This window comes from Setaria viridis, chromosome 3 (genome assembly GCF_005286985.2).
Source record: "Setaria viridis chromosome 3, Setaria_viridis_v4.0, whole genome shotgun sequence".
Classification (NCBI taxonomy): domain Eukaryota; kingdom Viridiplantae; phylum Streptophyta; class Magnoliopsida; order Poales; family Poaceae; genus Setaria; species Setaria viridis.
Window position 1 is genome coordinate 41,493,306 of NC_048265.2, and position 18,167 is coordinate 41,511,472.

Genomic DNA, 18,167 nt, shown 5'->3' on the forward strand with positions numbered 1-18,167 from the left:
AAGTTGTCGGGAAGCGTATGCCACAACCTTCCCATCCTGCATGAGGACACACCCTAATCCTTGTCGGGATGCATCACAGTAGATGACGAAGTCTCGCTGGATATCAGGTAAGGTTAATACTGGGGTTGTCGTCAACCTCTTCTTCAGCTCTTGGAAGCTCCGCTCACATGACTCAGTCCAGGTGAACTTCTTATCCTTCCTGAGCAGCTCTGTCATGGGCCGGGCTATCTTGGAGAATCCCTCAATAAATCTCCGGTAGTACCCAGCTAAACCCAGAAAACTCCTGATCTCACTAACATTGGAGGGTTGCTGCCAGTTGGAGATGGCTTCAATTTTCTCAGGATCAACTGCAACTCCTTCTGCGGTCAGGATATGACCAAGGAATGCCACTTTCTCGAGCCAAAATTCACACTTGCTGAATTTAGCATAGAGTCGGTGGGCTCTCAATTTCTCTAACACCACCCGTATGTGTTGTTCATGCTCCTGAACACTCTTGGAGTAAATAAGTATGTCGTCAATAAAGACTACGACAAACTTATCTAACTCATCCATAAACACCTTGTTCATGAGATTCATGAAATAAGCAGGTGCATTGGTCAATCCAAAAGACATCACGGTAAACTCAAATTGACCATAATGGGTGACAAAAGCCGTCTTTGGGATGTCGCTCTCCTTGATCTTGAGCTGATGATACCCTGACCTTAGATCTATCTTAGAGAAATACTTGGCTCCTTTCAGCTGGTCGAATAGGTCATCTATTATGGGGAGGGGGTATTTGTTCTTAATGGTGACCTCATTCAGTGCGCGATAATCTACGCACATCCTCATACTCCCATCTTTCTTCTTGACAAAAAGTACGGGGGCTCCCCATGGGGATGAGCTAGGCCTGATAAAGCCACTCTGCTGCAATTCCCCCAACTGCTTCTTCAGGTCGGCTAACTCTGAGGCTGCCATCCTATAGGGTCTCTTGGCTATAGGGGAGGTTCCGGGGACGAGGTCAATTACGAACTCTATGTCCCTGTCAGGGGGCATTCCAGGTAGTTCCTCAGGAAAGACATCCGGGTATTCACTCACTACCGGGACCTCTTCTATGGTCTTGGTCTCCATGCTAAACACCATGGGGTCTGGACCACTTCCTCGGGTGTGACAGGTCGCTTGCACACCATCCCTATTGGTCAGGCGTACTACCTTATCAGCACACCCTATATGACCGTCATGCAGGCTCAACCAGTCCATACCAAGAATCACATCTATCCCCTTAGACTTAAGTACTACTAGATCTGCTATAAATTCTACCCCACTTAAATTAATCCTTACCCAGGAACAACCTAGTCGACACTGGATGTCGGCCCCAGGAGTCCGGGTTAATAGGGGTAACTTTAGTAATACTGTGGGTATATGGTGTTCTTCCACAAAACTTGAGGATATGAAGGAATGTGATGCTCCAGAGTCAAAAAGTATTGTTGCCAAGACTGAGCTGACTAAAAACTCACCGAGTACCACGCCCTGAGCTTCGCGAGCCTCTTGCGCGCTGATGTGGTTGACATGGGCTCGTCCAAATGATTGCTGGGGCGGCCTCATCTACTAACTGTTGTTGTTGCTGGGCTTGTTGTTGCTGCGGCCCTGGAGAAGGCTGCTGGCTTGTTGGCATAGAGGCAGTTGGCGATGAAATGACCTGGCTCTCTGCAGTTGAAGCATGCCCTGCCGTTGCTGGTGATTTGGCTGGCGCTGCTCTGTGGGGTCTTGGCAGGGTTCTGGCTCCTGAACAGGGCAGCGGTCTGGTGCGAACCGGGTGTTTGGGACTGGGTCCGGTAATGCATGGGAGCTTGGGACCTAGGTAAGGGGTGACCGAAGCTCCTTTGCTTCTGGAATCGGTCCTACTGGTGAGTCTTGCTCTCCAGGAACCGGCACTTGTTGTCCCTCCGTTCTTCTGCCTTGGCCCTCTCGGTCAAGATGGCCATGTTCATCAAGGTGTTGAAGTCGGGGTAGATCTGGGGAGTGAGTAGGGTCCTCAGTTCTGCGTTCAAGCCTTTCTTGAACATGTCCTGCTTCTTCTCATCCTTATCCACCTCCTCTAGAGCATAACAGGCCAGCTCCATGAACTAGAAGGTGTACTCCTCCACAGATCTGTTTCCTTGGCGGAGCTCGTGGAACTCATCCGCCTTGCGCTTCATGGTGGCTGTGGGGATATGGTAGCGACGGAATTCCATCATGAACTCATCCCAGGTGATCGTGGAGGCATCCTGGGCGGCAGAGCAGTAGTTCTCCCACCAGGCTAGGGCAGTTCCAATGAGCTGGTGGGCCGCCAAGAGAACTTTGTCCCTGCCCTCGCAACCAAATGGCTCCAGCTTCCTCTGGATGATGCACAACCAGTCATCTGCGTCCAGCGGGTTGACGGACCCACCAAAAGTGGGTGGCTTGGTCCAGAGGAAGTCCGTCAACTTCTCATTCATGTTCTGCCCGCAGGGCCTCTGGTGGGTAACGGCGTTGGCCAGAGCTTCCAGTAGAAGGGTCTGGTTGTTCATTACTTGAACCAGATCAATAACTGGTGGGGGTGGTGGCTGCTGTGTTCCCACTTGGCTTTCTCCCCTTCCTTCTGGCTGGCTTACTTCCTGTTCCTCAGGAAGCACTGCCGGAGGTGGTTCTTGCCTTTTTGGCTGCCTCTCAGCACTGGGGGTGGCATGGGCCTGACTTGGGGAAGTCCTGGTGGTACACTTGGGCGGCATCTGCAGATTGAGTGAGACTTTATGAGAGTGGGATTTGGATTTTAGTGATCTTTAAAGTGGTTATTTCGTATTTTTGAAGAGACAGAATCCACCTCCTGTCGACAAACACACAGACTAACAAGCAACAAACACAAGCGATTTTATTTATTTTGCCATGAGGGGGGGTACAACACTGCTGGGGTAAGGCCAAAACACGTACTACACGACCGGTTACAACAACACAACTGGAGGGGGTACAACTCTAAACTATGGACCATGTCGGCTTCATTCTCTGGACATCTTTGGGCGGGGCATACTACTCGCGGGGCGAGTCTTCTCCCTGGACTAAGTGGTCTTCTAGCGGGATGAGGAGGGCCAGCACCTCATCCTTCAAAGTCCCGCCCGCTGGAGGGGTCTCGGGCGCCTCTCCATCCGACACCTCAGAGTTCCTTTCCGAGGGCGGTGGCGCTGGGGTGGCATCTGGGCTCTTCCGTTTACTGGACCCTGGGGCGATGGGAATTCCTTCAAGGATCGGGGCCTCTTCATCCTCGGTGGCCACCATCCTCCTCCTGGCACGAATGGTGAGGTGGGCATCCTTCAGTTCCTTGGAGTGCTGATCCTCAGCCTCCTTGAGAGCCTCCACGGCAATGGCCTCGTTGCTTTGAGCGGCTGCGGCTCGGGCTTCGGCGGCGGCTAACTTCACCTGAAGCCTTCTCACCATAACCTCTGCATCCTCGGCCCTACGAGTCTACTGCTTCAACTTAGCAGCCTACTCGTCGTAGAGCTCGTCCAAGGTGAGAAGGTAGGCAGCCATGTGGAGTACAATGGGATCGTCCTCGCGCTGTCCACGTCCTTCCAAGGTTCTCACCCGGGCCAGCCATACCGGGCGGTTCTTCTTGATAGGCGGGTAGAACCTCATCGGAGTGCGGCCGATGTGCCTCTCGTAGATCTGGCATAGGAAACGGAGGGCCTTCCGAGCTGCCACTTGATAAGTATCCTTGTGTCGGAAGCCGGTGGCAGTCACATTCCAAGGCTGGATGTCGGGGTAGCGGCTACTCCGCCCGATGTAGATAATCATCTCACATCGAGGGGTTCCGCGGTCCTCGTATTCCCTGCTGGTGTACTCCGGACGCTCGTAGATTCCGAGGCGGTCCATGCAAGCGAACAATAATCTAGGAAAACCGGGCTCCTCCAGGCAGTGGCTGTTGACCCATCCTTCCTCGGCCATCTGGAAAAGATCCGGGCATAAATTAGTTTCGCAATAGAGCAGAGGTAGGCAAAAATTTTATAAATCTTTTATTTTGGTCAAAAAGGGCTAATCCAGTCCTAAGGTCGCGTCCTACAGCCAACGATGGCTCTGATACCACCTGAAGCGTCCCCACTTAAGTAGAGACTAAATGTGACACAAATATCAGTCCCAGGAGGCTGATAACACATTTATTCGACAGGTAATTCAGTTACCGTACACTCCCCATGTAAGTAGAGACTAAATGTGACACAAATATCAGTCCCAGGAGGCTGATAACACATTTATTCGACAGGTAATTCAGTTACCGTACACTCCCGGGAGTGTACGGTAACTGAATTACCTGTCGAATAAATGTGTTATCAGCCTCCTGGGACTGATATTTGTGTCACATTTAGTCTCTACTTAAGTGGGGACGCTTCGTAGATTCAGGAAAATTAAAAAAATTTATTGGCATGTCAAAAGAAGTAAAGAGGATTGTACTATCGAACTACGAGTGTTCGTTAGTTAAGTCTGATTAGAAGAAAAAATGGCGAGGAGTGTCGTTTTTTAGTCGTACTGCCCCCAGCTCAGGGATCTAGCAGATAAAGATGCTCAAACTATAGCAGCAATGCCCTTAGAACAACAAATCAGAGTCATTGGATTTATGCAAGATACATGTATGTCGCTTGCTAATGTTCTAGGGCAATTTGAACTGCTAGCTCCAGAGCCAATTGTATCTTAATGGTGCTTTGAGGTAGGCAAGCGTCTAGTAAGGCTGAATTGGTATGGAAGCTCTCCACGAAGATATACGAATTCCATGAATGGTACATGGAGCAAGCTGCCAACGAGAGGCTCATGTTCGCTCTTCGGGTTAAACCGATTGATTTTTTCGATGAAGGTGAGAAACTCCTATGGATGGAATTCAAGGCCTTGACGTCTCTCTCATGAGCACCTGGTTCTGTAAGTGTCTCTTTATCAGTATGTAAATTTTTGCTCAGGTCATTATTTTTTATGTGTGCGTCATCCTACTAAATTCGTCTTCCATTGTATGTAGAATGCAAATTCAGAGGTGCCACAGAGAATCATACTTTAATGTTGGCTTCATAGATCCATTGTTCGTTAACCAAAATCAAATACGGGATCAGCCAAAGAAAACATTGGAGGCAGTATACAATTTTTTGGAGAAACAAAATTACAAAGAATACATACTACTACCATACAACTTTAAGTAAATGTGGGTACCATCTATTTTCATTTTCTTATTCCTTACCTAATTAATGGTAGTTAGATCTAATATGAACATTTATGTACGCAGTTTTCATTGGATCCTCCTAATAATTATGATTGATAAAAGCCATGTCGTTGTGTTCGATTCATTGAGGATTTCGATTCATTGAAGAAACCACCGGTGAAGTACCAAGACATTCAAGATATGCTAAACTCTTGGAGAAGGGGAATATTTTGGCAATATGTGAAGGTCTCATAGGATTCCTGGTGGACGAGGTGATAAATCCCGCGGGAGAATTTTATTACGACGGACGTTCAATAGCCGCACCGAGCAACACCACGACAGGACGATGCTAGAAATGAAGTGGACAAATTATTGTATATATAGTAATTATACAAATACTAGTTTGATGTGTATAATATACTAATAATTGTATTTATATATATTACTACTATGAAATATATATACAACTTGCATACAATATTAATATGACTTGAATACAATATTAATATGGAAAAGAATTTTTTTAAAAAAATCTGTTGGCGCTAAAAATCAGCCGATTGACTCTCAGCGTCGGACACACGACCTGGGAGAATCTGCTTAGCTCCTGTTCGGGTGATCGCCCTGGTGAGGTTGGCGTGGTGTGCCAGCCAATCTGACCTGTTGATTGGCAAGGAAGAAACATGTCAAATTCCAGGGGTTGCGATCGGCTAAGGTTCCGATCTCGAGGAAGCGTATCAGCGAATCGGCCGATTTGCTATAAAAAGATAATCGGCTATAATACAGCCGACAAACACGCAGCGATTATAAAGAAAACTACTAGAGTAAACTAGATAACGCTACAGGAGCAACACTTGAAATAGATCTAATCAGCTATGTGAAGATAATGAATGAAAATAACGATAATCAAGCTGACAGCTCTAATCTCAAGCTGGATAACTGGTGATAAAACTAGAACAACAGGTAAAACCTAGAATTCTAGTAAATATCGATAACTGGTGAATAAATCTAAACGAAACGACAGCAATGCGCCCAAAATTAAAGCTTAGATATTACTCGATAAACGGAACTTACAGAATCGGCCGGATATCGTGTCGATGCAGCCCTGCCAACCCGTACGAACTCGTGAAAGAAGAAAAGTATTGGTGAAGTCGCCGACTTGAAAGTAAAGTATGAGGAAATAGTAGATTGTTGTATTGATTGATGTGTTGTTTACAGATCTCTAAAGATTGCTATTTATGGCCTATTACAACCAATTTCCTAACCGACTAGGATCTATCTCTAATTTTAAACGAAAACGAATATTTACAAGTACAACTCGTATCGGAGTTGGTTGTTGCACTCCTGCGGGCCAATCCCCCTTCGTCTTGTCTTTCTGATCCACTTTAAACCCATATTGGCCCAATTGCTCCAGCCTTTCAATTGGCCGATCTCTACCAACTCTATCCATCAGAATACTGTAGCGCCAATCGGCCGATCTCCAACTGTAGCACCAATCGGCCGATTCCCAATCGTGACCTTTTAACTTGCCGTATCAGCCAATCCTTTCCTCCTTGACGCCGATTCCATACGTGTCAAAATCTGGCGTCAACACATGCCCCCCAGTTTCGGAGTAAAACATAATCTTTACTTCGAAATTCCTTTTCAACTTCTCCTCCGAAACAAACGCATTAAAAATATCCTTCCATTTCGCGGTCTTCTGCCTGATGATTGCAATCTTTTTGAAACGGGTGCCTGAGACAAGAACTCCCTCCTCAGGGTCTTCCTCCTCCTCCGGGGCGATATGCTCATCTAGCTGCATTTCTAAAGCATGGATAGCATTGACCTCGGCATGGTGCTCGGCCAAGTGTGCATTAGCAACTGCGAGCTCCATCTCAACCCCTAGCTTTTCCTCCGTGAGCAGCACCATATCATGCTCCATGTTCGTCACTTCTTCTTCGAGCTCGGAAATCCTGGTCTGCATATTGGAGACCTGTATGGCCCTTTGGATAAGCTGATATGACTGTTCTGCCAAGTCTCTCTTGGTGGTGTTGAAATGCTCCTGGGTGTCTACAGCTATCCGAGCCAAGACAGCCATAGCCCGTCCTTGAAGCTCAATCAGTCGGTACAAAGCTGACATGCACCTTGTCGTGGTAGAAATAGTGACCAGCGAGTGTGAGGCTGCCAACACCTCCATGTTGTTGACGCGGTCAAGCCAAGCCAGGTCCAGCCGATCCCTAGCAGGGAACAAACTCATCGGGTCCAAAAGGACCTCAAACGGGTGTAGCCGGCAAAACTGAGTGAGAGCTTGCAAGGCAGCTGACTCCCAAGTGTCCTCAAGGGTATGACCGTAGGTCGAGACCTCAAGCTGGGGCCACTCGGGCTGCACAGCGGATGGAGGTACAACCACTTGCACATTGCACCGTTGTACTCCGTGTTCTTGGTACTCACGTCCCGCGTAAAGAGGCGGTGACTGGTACCCGAACCACCTCAAAGTATCCCACAAAATAGCAGGAAAGCCCTCGAAGTGTAGGCATGTGGAGTGGGAAGTGCCATCGACGCCACGAAACACATGTCCGGAAGCAGCCATCTGGAACTAAGAACCAAAACAAGCGTGAGATAGAAACCTCAAAAGAGAATAGATCGGGCAGGGTGAGACACTCAGATTTCTAACCAGAGCGCAAACTAAGAAGGTAACTAGAAATCCTTAAAGTGAAGAAGAGCTTAAAACCAGGGCAAGGTTGTTTTAGGGATGTGGGTTTACAGATTTTTGTTCATGATGCATGCACGACCTACATCGTTCTCTCAACCAAAATAACTGCCAAAAGCCTTGGTCTTACGCAGTCAGTGTCGGTGGCAAGGCAACAATTACGTCACTCCCTATAGTAGCTAGTCAGTTGCTAACATCGTTTTCCTTTGCGAACGCGGTTAGTGTACCTGCAGAAAACACAACCACATGAACCTTTCATGCCAGCACTCATGAAAGCGTCCCCAAGCATTACCGTTCACTATAGAAACGGTACCCATGCGTTTAACGCTGCATGGACAGTGCAACAACCGTGGAAATAGGTCCCCTTTGAATAGGACCATATAACCCTTCGCATACTCGCGATGCGGAATCTGCACACGTATAATAGACGTGGGCGAACAACCGTGACGATAGGCTTGTTGGAATCGAACCATACCACCCTTCGTATCAGTTAACATATGGAACCTGCGCAAGTATAACAAATGTGGGTGAAAACAACCACGATGATAGGGTCCCTTGAATAGAACTCCCTATCAACCCTGCATACTCGTGATGCCGAAATCGGCACACGTATGATACACGTGGCGAAGTGCTGGTGGTTAGCAAAATAACTAATAGATAGTAGCCACCTGAAATAACCCCAAAATTCCCCTAGGGCCTCTCGTACTAAGGTCATCCTTAACAATCGTACGAGATTTTTCAACACATTTCTTGCAAGTTTTAATTTTTGAAAAGGTGTTTAGGACCTATTGTGTTCTCTGTCCTGCTAAACCTGGTTCTGATACCAGCTATGGTGGAACACCTCAGATTAACTTAGCTAAAGCACATTTGAGTCGCCTAACACGCGATCATATCCTTTAATCAAGTTAACTCGACGATCCGTTGGATTTCATCCGATAAAACCACTTTACAGGACCGGGTTAGCATAGCCTACCCGAGGGTGAGTGGTTCCAGAGAAAACAACAGATCAACCTCTTAAACAAGTTCAAATTGTATTCCAACATTGGTTTGAAAATCAGAGTTTTAACAAGGTTCAAAAGCAATGGAAAAAAAAGATAAACAGAACAGCGGAAGCTAGAGCCGGGTTGGATGTCCCTAATGAGGCCGATCAGGACATCAATGATCCCTCTCCTCGCCGTCCGAGGAGGGATCCCACTCAACCATCCACCCAGGAGGAAGCTGGGGAGGCCAAGTGCCAACAGCAGCACACTCCAAAGCTTCAACATCACCTGAAAGATGTGCCACAAACAAGGCTGAGTTACTAAGCTCAACAAGACTTAACCAACAGGTGGAAAAACTACTCTGCCACTTCTAGACATGCAAGGCTCTTTGGTTGAGGGGTTTATTTTGCCAAAAGTGACTACAGTAGGTCCTTACTTTCAATATTTTAGCTCCGGTTCTAAGTTCACTAACCAGTCTACATTGGCACTTAGGCTAAACAAACATAGTTTCCAAACAACATATATATAGAACAAGCATCAAGTTCATATCATCATCATGTTCCATCTTTACTCAGTGTAGCATAGCGATCAAGCAGTCTCAAGCTGTGAGAGGCAGATGAATCGATTTGAATTTCTTAACCATGCATGGCGAACCTAATCTCACGACATCTGCGCACCACCGAGGGTCGCTTCCTGTGTGGCCCGTCCCCATCGATCCCCTAACCCGTGTCGGGCCCACTTCTCTTGGTGCAATGTTCCACAGACCTGGCCTCTGCTGTTCTGTGACCACACTTGCCACCACATGCGTCCGCAAGGGAAAACTCCATTCCAGAGATAGTGGATCGAACCGCTCACATCCAGGTTCAATCAGGTACTAGGCTTCCCCATCCCATACTAGGTATAAGATTAGTACTTTCAAACACATGATCACGAACACCATCACTTTTAGAACTTAATTAGATTCAAGTAGACAGACGGGGCGATCCACCGACCACCAAAAAGAGTTCACAAGGCCCTGCCCCGTCCACCGTCCTTATAGTTTTAACCAGAAGGAGAACAACCAACTCCTATAACTCGCGAGTGACAGGAAATCACTCGACTTTTACCGAGTCCTCTTAAGCACTACAACTACTCGGACTTATCATGCTAGTGTTCAGATCAAGGGAACTGAGTCATGCATCTATGGTTTCAAACAACTCCTATAACATAAATGCACATACATACAAAAGAAGGCATGCGCAAGTTTAGAAAGATTGGGTTATGCTCCGGGGCTTGCCTTTGATCGGGGTGGAAGCAAACTAGTCTTCAGCGCACTCGGCTTCAGCTCCTGCAGTCGGCAGCTCAGCTACCGCTCCGTCTTCAGGCATCGGGTGCAGCTCATAGGTGCCATCAGCGAGGTTTAGTTCTACACAGAAATGCAAATGCAGAGGTTAAACACTTAGACGGTTATTTCAACAACACTTGCACGCTTTAGCTCAGAAACTTGTAGCAAAGCTACATGAAAAGGTGTGGAATCCCAAGCTTCTGTTGATAGAGAACAAGATAAAGGGGTCGGGTCAGGAAAACTCATGATCTGACCCTCAGACGTAAGGAATAACTGTACCAGGGTTCTCAGACTTGACACAGAGAAGTCCCGAATTTTTAAACAGATACCCTTGGTCAAAAGAAAGGATACAGCCGAGCCCTCGGGCGAGGCGGACAAGGGTTGGCAAAACAGACAGGGTCGGACAAGATGGAAAAGGGTTTGGGCGAAACGAGAAGGGTCAGGTGAGAGGGAAAGGGTTTGGGCGAGATGGAAAGGGGTCAGGTGAGACGGAAAGGGGTCGGGCAAGATGGAAAGGGGTTGGGCGAACCGGACAGGGGTCGGCAGCTTACCTTTAGGCCTACTGATGAAGTCTTGGGGTCAGGAAGGAACAGACTCAGGTGGAAAGACTTTGGGCGGCGGCGGGGTTCGATAGTGCTTCAGCGGTGGCAACGCTTCTTGTCAACAACAAGCAAGCTCTAGCACCGTGCAGAGGACACAAGTGGCTGGTAGGTTGGGAAAAGCGGGTGTTGAGCAGAGAGGGGGGGTTTCTCAAGAGCTTATGCGGCAGTGCTTGAGTGTGAAACAGAGAAAGGTGCGGCAAGGCAACGATGGTGAAGGGAACTCTGATAGAGGCTCTGGTACTCCCATTTATATCTGCGCGGAAGAGAAGGAGTTCGGGCAGCACGAGGATCAGGTCGAAGAGGATGGAGTGCTCTGCCGAGGTGGCGATTGGTCAACACCTCCATTGGCCGGCAAAGCGGAGCTTCGGGGATAGGGTCTTCGGTCATTGGGCACTAGAGACAGAGCTTGTGCAGGCGCGGTTTTGCCGGAAGGAAGGATTGGTGAGGGTGAGCGCGGGTCTGGTTGCGTTAAGCGGCGGATTGGGGGCGGCGGCTCAGCTAGCGTGCGGCAGGAAGGAACGAAGGCGCACTGCAGGCAAGGGCGCTGCAGGCGAGTTGACAGGGCGAGCGGCGACGCTAGTAGGCGCAGACCAGCGGCTTTATCAGGGCATGCTACTGGCGAGGCGGAAAAAGGAGTTGTCACTGCCGGAGATGGGGTTGGCGAGGGTGGTATCGTCACGGTGCGTGCGCGGGGGCAGCGCAACTGAGGGGACGACAGAAAAGATGGAAGGCATTGGGACACGGCCGGGGATCCAAGTGAGATGATGAGCACGGGAGGTGAGCTGGTCTGGCGCGGCAGCGGCCAATCCTTGGTCACAGCGGCGACAGGGCGCCTGGCGCGGCTGGCGAGGTTTCGGGCGAGACGAGACGAGGCAGAAAGGGCTGCAGGGCGCTTCCGCGTGCGATTGGGAAGGAGGCGAGCTGATCCATCTTGTCGCGGCCGGCGACTTGGCGAGGCGGCGCTCGTCGGGGAGGTGGAGCCACGCGGCGGAGAGGCTCTAAAACCGGGCGCACGCTTGCTCGGGTGCGCTTGACCCGAGAGATCCGTGGGATCTATTTCTGGGTCCACCTTCCAGTCTCTCGCTCTCCCAAACCCCCCAAGTTTGGAGGAACACTAGTTTTTGGGACATAGAGAGAAAAATGGCGGTTTGGCTGGGTTTCAAGGGTCGGGATTGAGTCGAACGGCAGATTTGGGAACTTGTCTCAAGACTAAGCTCGGCTGATAAACCTAAGTCGTTACACCTGGGCTTCGCGTTTGGCCTTGCCCTTGTCCTAGCCGCCGTTGAAGACCACCCCGACTGTCTCCTTGCCAGAGGTGTGGTTTGTGGTGATGTCAAGCAAGTCACAGGTGGTCCGGGGTTTGATGCAGCCGAGCTTGTGGATTAAAGATTTGTAGGTCATCCTAGAGAGGAACGTGCTGACAACGTCAGGGAGGGAGTTGCATTGCTTGGAGAACCTGCGGACCGCAAGGACTCATTGGGCTCCTATTTACAACTTTTGATGTCCTAGGAGTTCCTAGGGCGGACGTAGGTCCCCTAGAAGTTCCCTATGAAGACCTTCTTGAGGTCCGCCTAGTCGCAGATGCTTTTGGGTAGAAGGAACTCGAGCCAAGCTCAAACGAACTCCCCTACATAGATGGGGATGTACTGGATGATAAAGTAATCATCATCTACGCCATCGGCTCGGCAGGCGAGCTGGAAGTCTTCCAACCATACACCAGGTTTCATCTCCCTAGTGTACTTGGCGATGTTGATGGGCGGTTGGAAGCGCTGTGGGAATGGCGCTTTCAAGATGCGGCAACCAAAAGCCCGTGGTCCCGATTCATTTGGGCTAGGACTCCGGTCGCCATTCCGGTCACTCGGTCGGCCACCACACCTAGGGTGCACCTCCTCGCGTTCCTCGTCGGACCGGTCATGGCCCGCGCCGCCTGCGCTCGCCACCATTCGGTGGATGTTGGTGTCATGTCGAGCCAGGCGTCTCACGTGGATGACACTGTGTGCGTCACGATTTGGCCCAAGCTGCTCATGCACGCGCTGGCACCATGGAGCTAGTGCCGGGTTAAGCTGCGGCGTGGATGCAGCATTCCATCCTGCACGATGCGGCTGCGGGGGCAACCGGATGGAGCGATTCGGCTGGTGCGGCCCTAATCCCTCGGTCGGGCAAAAGGCCGTGTGCCACTGTCGTGATGCGGAGCTTTCTGCCTGCTAGATGGCGGTGGTCTCTATCAATGCCCGGAGGTTCCGGTGGATTGCCTGCTCCTGCGGGTCTATTGCGCAAGCAAAGGAGCCAAGGAATCACTAGAACAACAAACACGTAATGCGATGATTTCAACTCATTCAAGACTTCGTTAACTGAGGAAAGATCAAGATATGCAAAATACGCATAGATTTAAATATTTTGATCCTTTGACAAAGCCTCTCCCACAGTCTAAGCATGATGCGCACATAAGAGCTATGGGTATTACATATCTTCTAGATTGACTCTAGTGCAAGTGGGAGACTGTTGGAGGTATGCCCTAGAGGCAATCATAGAGATGATGATATTCCATTGTATCCATGATTTATATTGTGTTCCTCGAATATCCTTTAAATGCTACTTGAATTGATTTGCAATTATGTGAGTTGTGTGTGAAACTCTTTACTTGTATGATTATTCTAGAAGTTATCCCTAGTCAGAGTTCATGTGAGGACACACATGAATATTAGACTAGCACATGTATTAGTTGATGACTATGTTTCATAAGTCATGGACATGGAGATGTCAAACTAATAATGTGGGCACGTGTAGAGACATGCGCTAGGAATGACCCAACGCGAGTTACATAGTTCTCTCTTTACACAACGTGTATGCTTTGTCCTTAGACCTGAGATTGTCGCATGTACTCAAGATGTGGATCTACTTACTTAGGGGCTATCAAACGCTACACCATAACTGGGTAGTTATAAAGGTAGCTTTTGGGTTTGTCAAGAATCATGCTGTGAGGCATGGTCAGTCATGATGGAATTTGCCCCTCTCAACTTGAGAGAGATATCTCTAGACCCCTCAAGCAATCGGATTCGAAAATGCATGGCCATGCTAGGTGAGGTTAAGAGTTAACCTAGAGAGGGATTTCAAATCACAGGATTGAGAAAGAGAGGTCGGCTTGGAGCTAGACCAAATATCGTGAGGCAAAGGGAATAGCATGTACGTGATGTTGTGATGGTTCGTTTGATATGATCTTCGTGTGCGTACAGGAGTTGGCACGTCTTGCTAGAGGCTACTGCCAACTATTGGCTGAGTAGGAGTAGGGCTGGAAGCCCAATGAGGATATGATCTGAGTTGGACCAGGTTTAGGAGTACTAATGGGCCTCGGACCTAGAGGCCCGTCAGGAACCCCTATATATTGAGGGGTGGGGGCAGCTTAGGGTTTGATCTCTTTTACACGAGCAGCAGCCACGCCTCCCACGCCCTCACCTTATTGCACTCGTGGACCTAGCAGTCCAGCTTGTGACACTTCCTCCCCGCACGTGTAGATACCTTGGAGGTGTTGCATCTATAGCACTTGGAGGAGCCACCGCACAAGAGCTTGACGAGCCAACGAGGAGCCTGACAAGCCTACGAGGAGCTTGACGAGCCAGCGCACGAGGAGGAAGTCGCTGCACATGGACGAGCTGTTGAGGAGCTATTGGACATGGAGGTTTCGACCACGCTACCCTAACAAAGTGATCGACTACACTACTCGACACGGTTCATCAACTTCCGCATCTGCGGGTCTAGTGGTAACAACAGTATTCCTGGTTTACGTGGTAGAAAATTTTGTTTTTGGCACTAGCGTAGCCTACCTACTAACCCTTCAGTGGTATCAGAGCCGATGCTATTTAGTCATGGGTTCAGGATGTGTGCATATGGTGATATGCGATTTTCAGATTGATCTATGATATGGTTTTGTGATCTTGCTGCAATGATCGTGTAACGACATACTCCTACCAGTCAGATTTCTGCCATCGGAATTAAGTGATGCACGTAATGTCAGTTGCAGCGAGCAAAGATCAATGTGATTGGTCAAATCGAAACCTAGGTTCATACGCCAGATGCATATGTGTTGGAGGTATACCCTAGAGGCAATCATAGAGATCATGATTATAGGTATGCCCTAGAGGTATGCCCTAGGTCCATTTGTATCCATGATTTATATTGTGTTCCTTGAATATCTCTTAAATGCTACTTGAATTGATTTGCAATTATGTGAATTGTATGTGAAACTCTTTACTTCTATGGTTATTCTAAAGTTGTCCCTAGTCGGAGTTCATGTGAGGACACACATGAATATTAGACTAGCACATGTATTAGTTGATGACCATGTTTCACGAGTCATGGACATGCAGATGTTAAACTAATAATGTCGGCACATATGGAGACATGTGCTAGGACTAACCCAACACGAGAAGTAGTTCTCTCTTTACACAACATGTACGCTTTTGTCCTTAGACCTGAGATTGTCGCATGTACTCAAGATGTGAATCGACTTACTTAGGGGCTATCAAACACTACACCGTGATAGGGTAGTTAAAAGGTAGCTTTCGGGTTTGTCAAGAAGCATGCTGTGAGATATGGTCACTCAAGATGGGATTTGCCCCTCTCTGATTGAGAGTGATATCTCTGGGCCCCTCGAGTGATCGGATTCAAAAATGCATGGCCATGCTACGTACGGTTAAGAGTTAACCTACAAAGGAATTCCGAATCAAAGGATCGAGAAAGAGCGGTCAGCTTGAAGCTAGACCAAATATCATGAGGCAAAGGGAATAGCATGTACATAATGTTGTGATGGTTCGTCTAATATGATCTTCGTGTGCGTATAGGAGTTGGCATGTCTTGCTAGAGGCCGCTACCGACTATTGGGCCGAGTAGGAGTACTCCGGCCATGTCTATACGTATCCAAACCCATAGGGTCACACACTTAAGGGGCTGGAAGCCCAATTTGGATGTAATCTGAGCTGGATTAGGTTTAGAAGTACTAATGGGCCTCGGACCTAGAGGCCCGTCAGTAACCTGTATAAATAGAGGGGTGGGGGCGCCCTAGGGTTGACACCTTTTTGAAAAAACACATCTGCCGCGCCTCCCACGCCCTCGCCTATTGCAACTCGCGGACCTAGCAGTCCGGCTTGCGACGCTTCCTCCCTGCACATGTGGAAACCTTGGAGGTGTTGCGCCTGCAGCACTTTGACGAACCGCCGACGAGCCACGACGAGCCGCCGATGAGCCGCGGCATGAGGACGACCTTGCTGCATGTGGACGAGCTGCTGAGGAGCTGCTCGACGTCGACGTGATCGACTACGTGTTCGACTACGCTGATCGACTTCACTGCCCCAACTCGATTCTACATCTTCCGCACCAGTACGTTGAGTGGTAATCCTGTAATCCATATACGGCAGTTTTCCTAGTTTACACGGTAGAAACAATTTTGTTTTGTGCTAGCGTAGCCTACCTCGTATCCCAACAGTGGTATCAGAGCCATAGCTGTTTCATTTTGGATTTGGGATGTGTGCATATGGAGATATGCGAGTTTTCAGTTTGATCTATGTCCTGGTTTCGTGTTCTTGCTACAATGGTTGTGTAACGACATACTCCTACCAGTCAGATTTCCGCCATCGAAGTTAAGTGATACACGTAATGCCAGTTGCAGCGAGCGAAGATCAATGTGATTGGTTGAATCGAAATCCAGGTTCATACACCAGGCGCATGAGATGCACAATAGTAGATTGGATCTACTGCCGGGTTGAAATTTTGCCGTGTGCGTGTGCTTCAGTAAAACAGCCGTAACTTTTCGGTACGATCTCGGATCGGGGTGAATTTTATATGAAAATTGATCTACAGAAAAGGTTACACATGAAATTCAACCGCTTTTCTATTTTCGGTAAAATTAATTTTCCCAAATTCGGCTTGGAAGATGGAGTTTTGGGCCTCTGAAGTTTGGAACGTTAGAACACCTAACTCAGTTTTGCAGACTGTATGTATCTTGTGATCAGTATGGCCCTTTGTGTATGTGATGCATGTGTGTAACTCATTCATGACCTGCATGTCACGCGTACGGCAACACGGCTGGAGCCATATGTGTTGTCACTTTAATGTATTTAATGGTCTGCGTACAAATCTGTGATGATCCAAGCAACTATGTAATCTTCCTTACTAGCTATTAGGCATCATAGCATGTTCTAGTTCTTGGAGGACTCATCACCAGGAGGATGGCGCACATGGAACATGGAGATGAAGATCACCATGGTGAACAGGTTCTGTGGAGATGGAGGTCACCATAAGAAAACGGGCCATATTGTGTCACAACTGTGTGCATGTTATTCTTTATGTTTTACTTCCTGCATGATGTGATGTTAGAAGTAGAACGATCCCACACAAATTTTAAGTTAGTATGAAATTAGGGTGCCACTAGTTTTCCTTGACTAGACGGGTTTGTGTCGGACACTTACACGCATAAGGGTTGGTTTGCTTAAAAATGTTACCTTAACGGTTAAGGACCTTGGGGCATCAAGGTTGGGCGCCGAGACATGGAGATGTCACCCAACAACAGGAGTCATATGTGATATGATTAGCAAGGAATTGCTTACCGATCTACCTTGTTTGCTAGCGGTGATGCTAAAGCTCACTAGTAGACTTGTTAGTTGTGGATCCTGAATCACTAAGTACCAATAGAGGGATATTGATTTTAGTGGGAGTAGATTCTGTAAATAGTTTAATGTGATTTACTCTATCATGGATACATTTGTCTTAGTGTATTTTGCATTACTTTTGTTGTAGATTAAATGGCACCTAGCAACACCATATCATTTGCTTTGCGTTCGGTCCTTGAGAAGGACAAGTTGAATGGAACAAACTACTCGGATTGGATCCGTAACCTAAGAAAAGTTCTAGACACCCCATTACCATAAGTGCCTGGTGATGATGCATCTGCTGCCGTTAAGGCTGCTTACAAGAAAGCATTTGATGCCAATCTTGAGGTTAGCTGCCTTATGCTCGCTTGCATGGAACCTGAGCTACAAATGCAGTTCGAAACGAATCATGAGGCACAAAATATTATCGTGGCGCTCAAGGATATATTCCAGACACAGGCTAGGACCGAAAGGTTCAATGTGTCCAAGGCCTTTCTGGAGTGCAAGCTAGCAGAAGGCGTAGCAGTAGGACCACACGTAATCAAAATGGTTGGTTACACTCAGCGATTGAAGAAGCTGGGCTTCTCAATGGGCAAAGAGTTGGTCACTGACTTCATTCTTTCATCTATTCCTCCTAGCTATGGGATCTTCATCTCGAACTACCATATGCATGGGACGGAGAAGGATCTGAATGAACTGTGTGGCATGCTCAAGACAGCAGAGGTTGACATTAAGAAAAGCGCTAGTAGCAGCCATGTGATGGCTATACA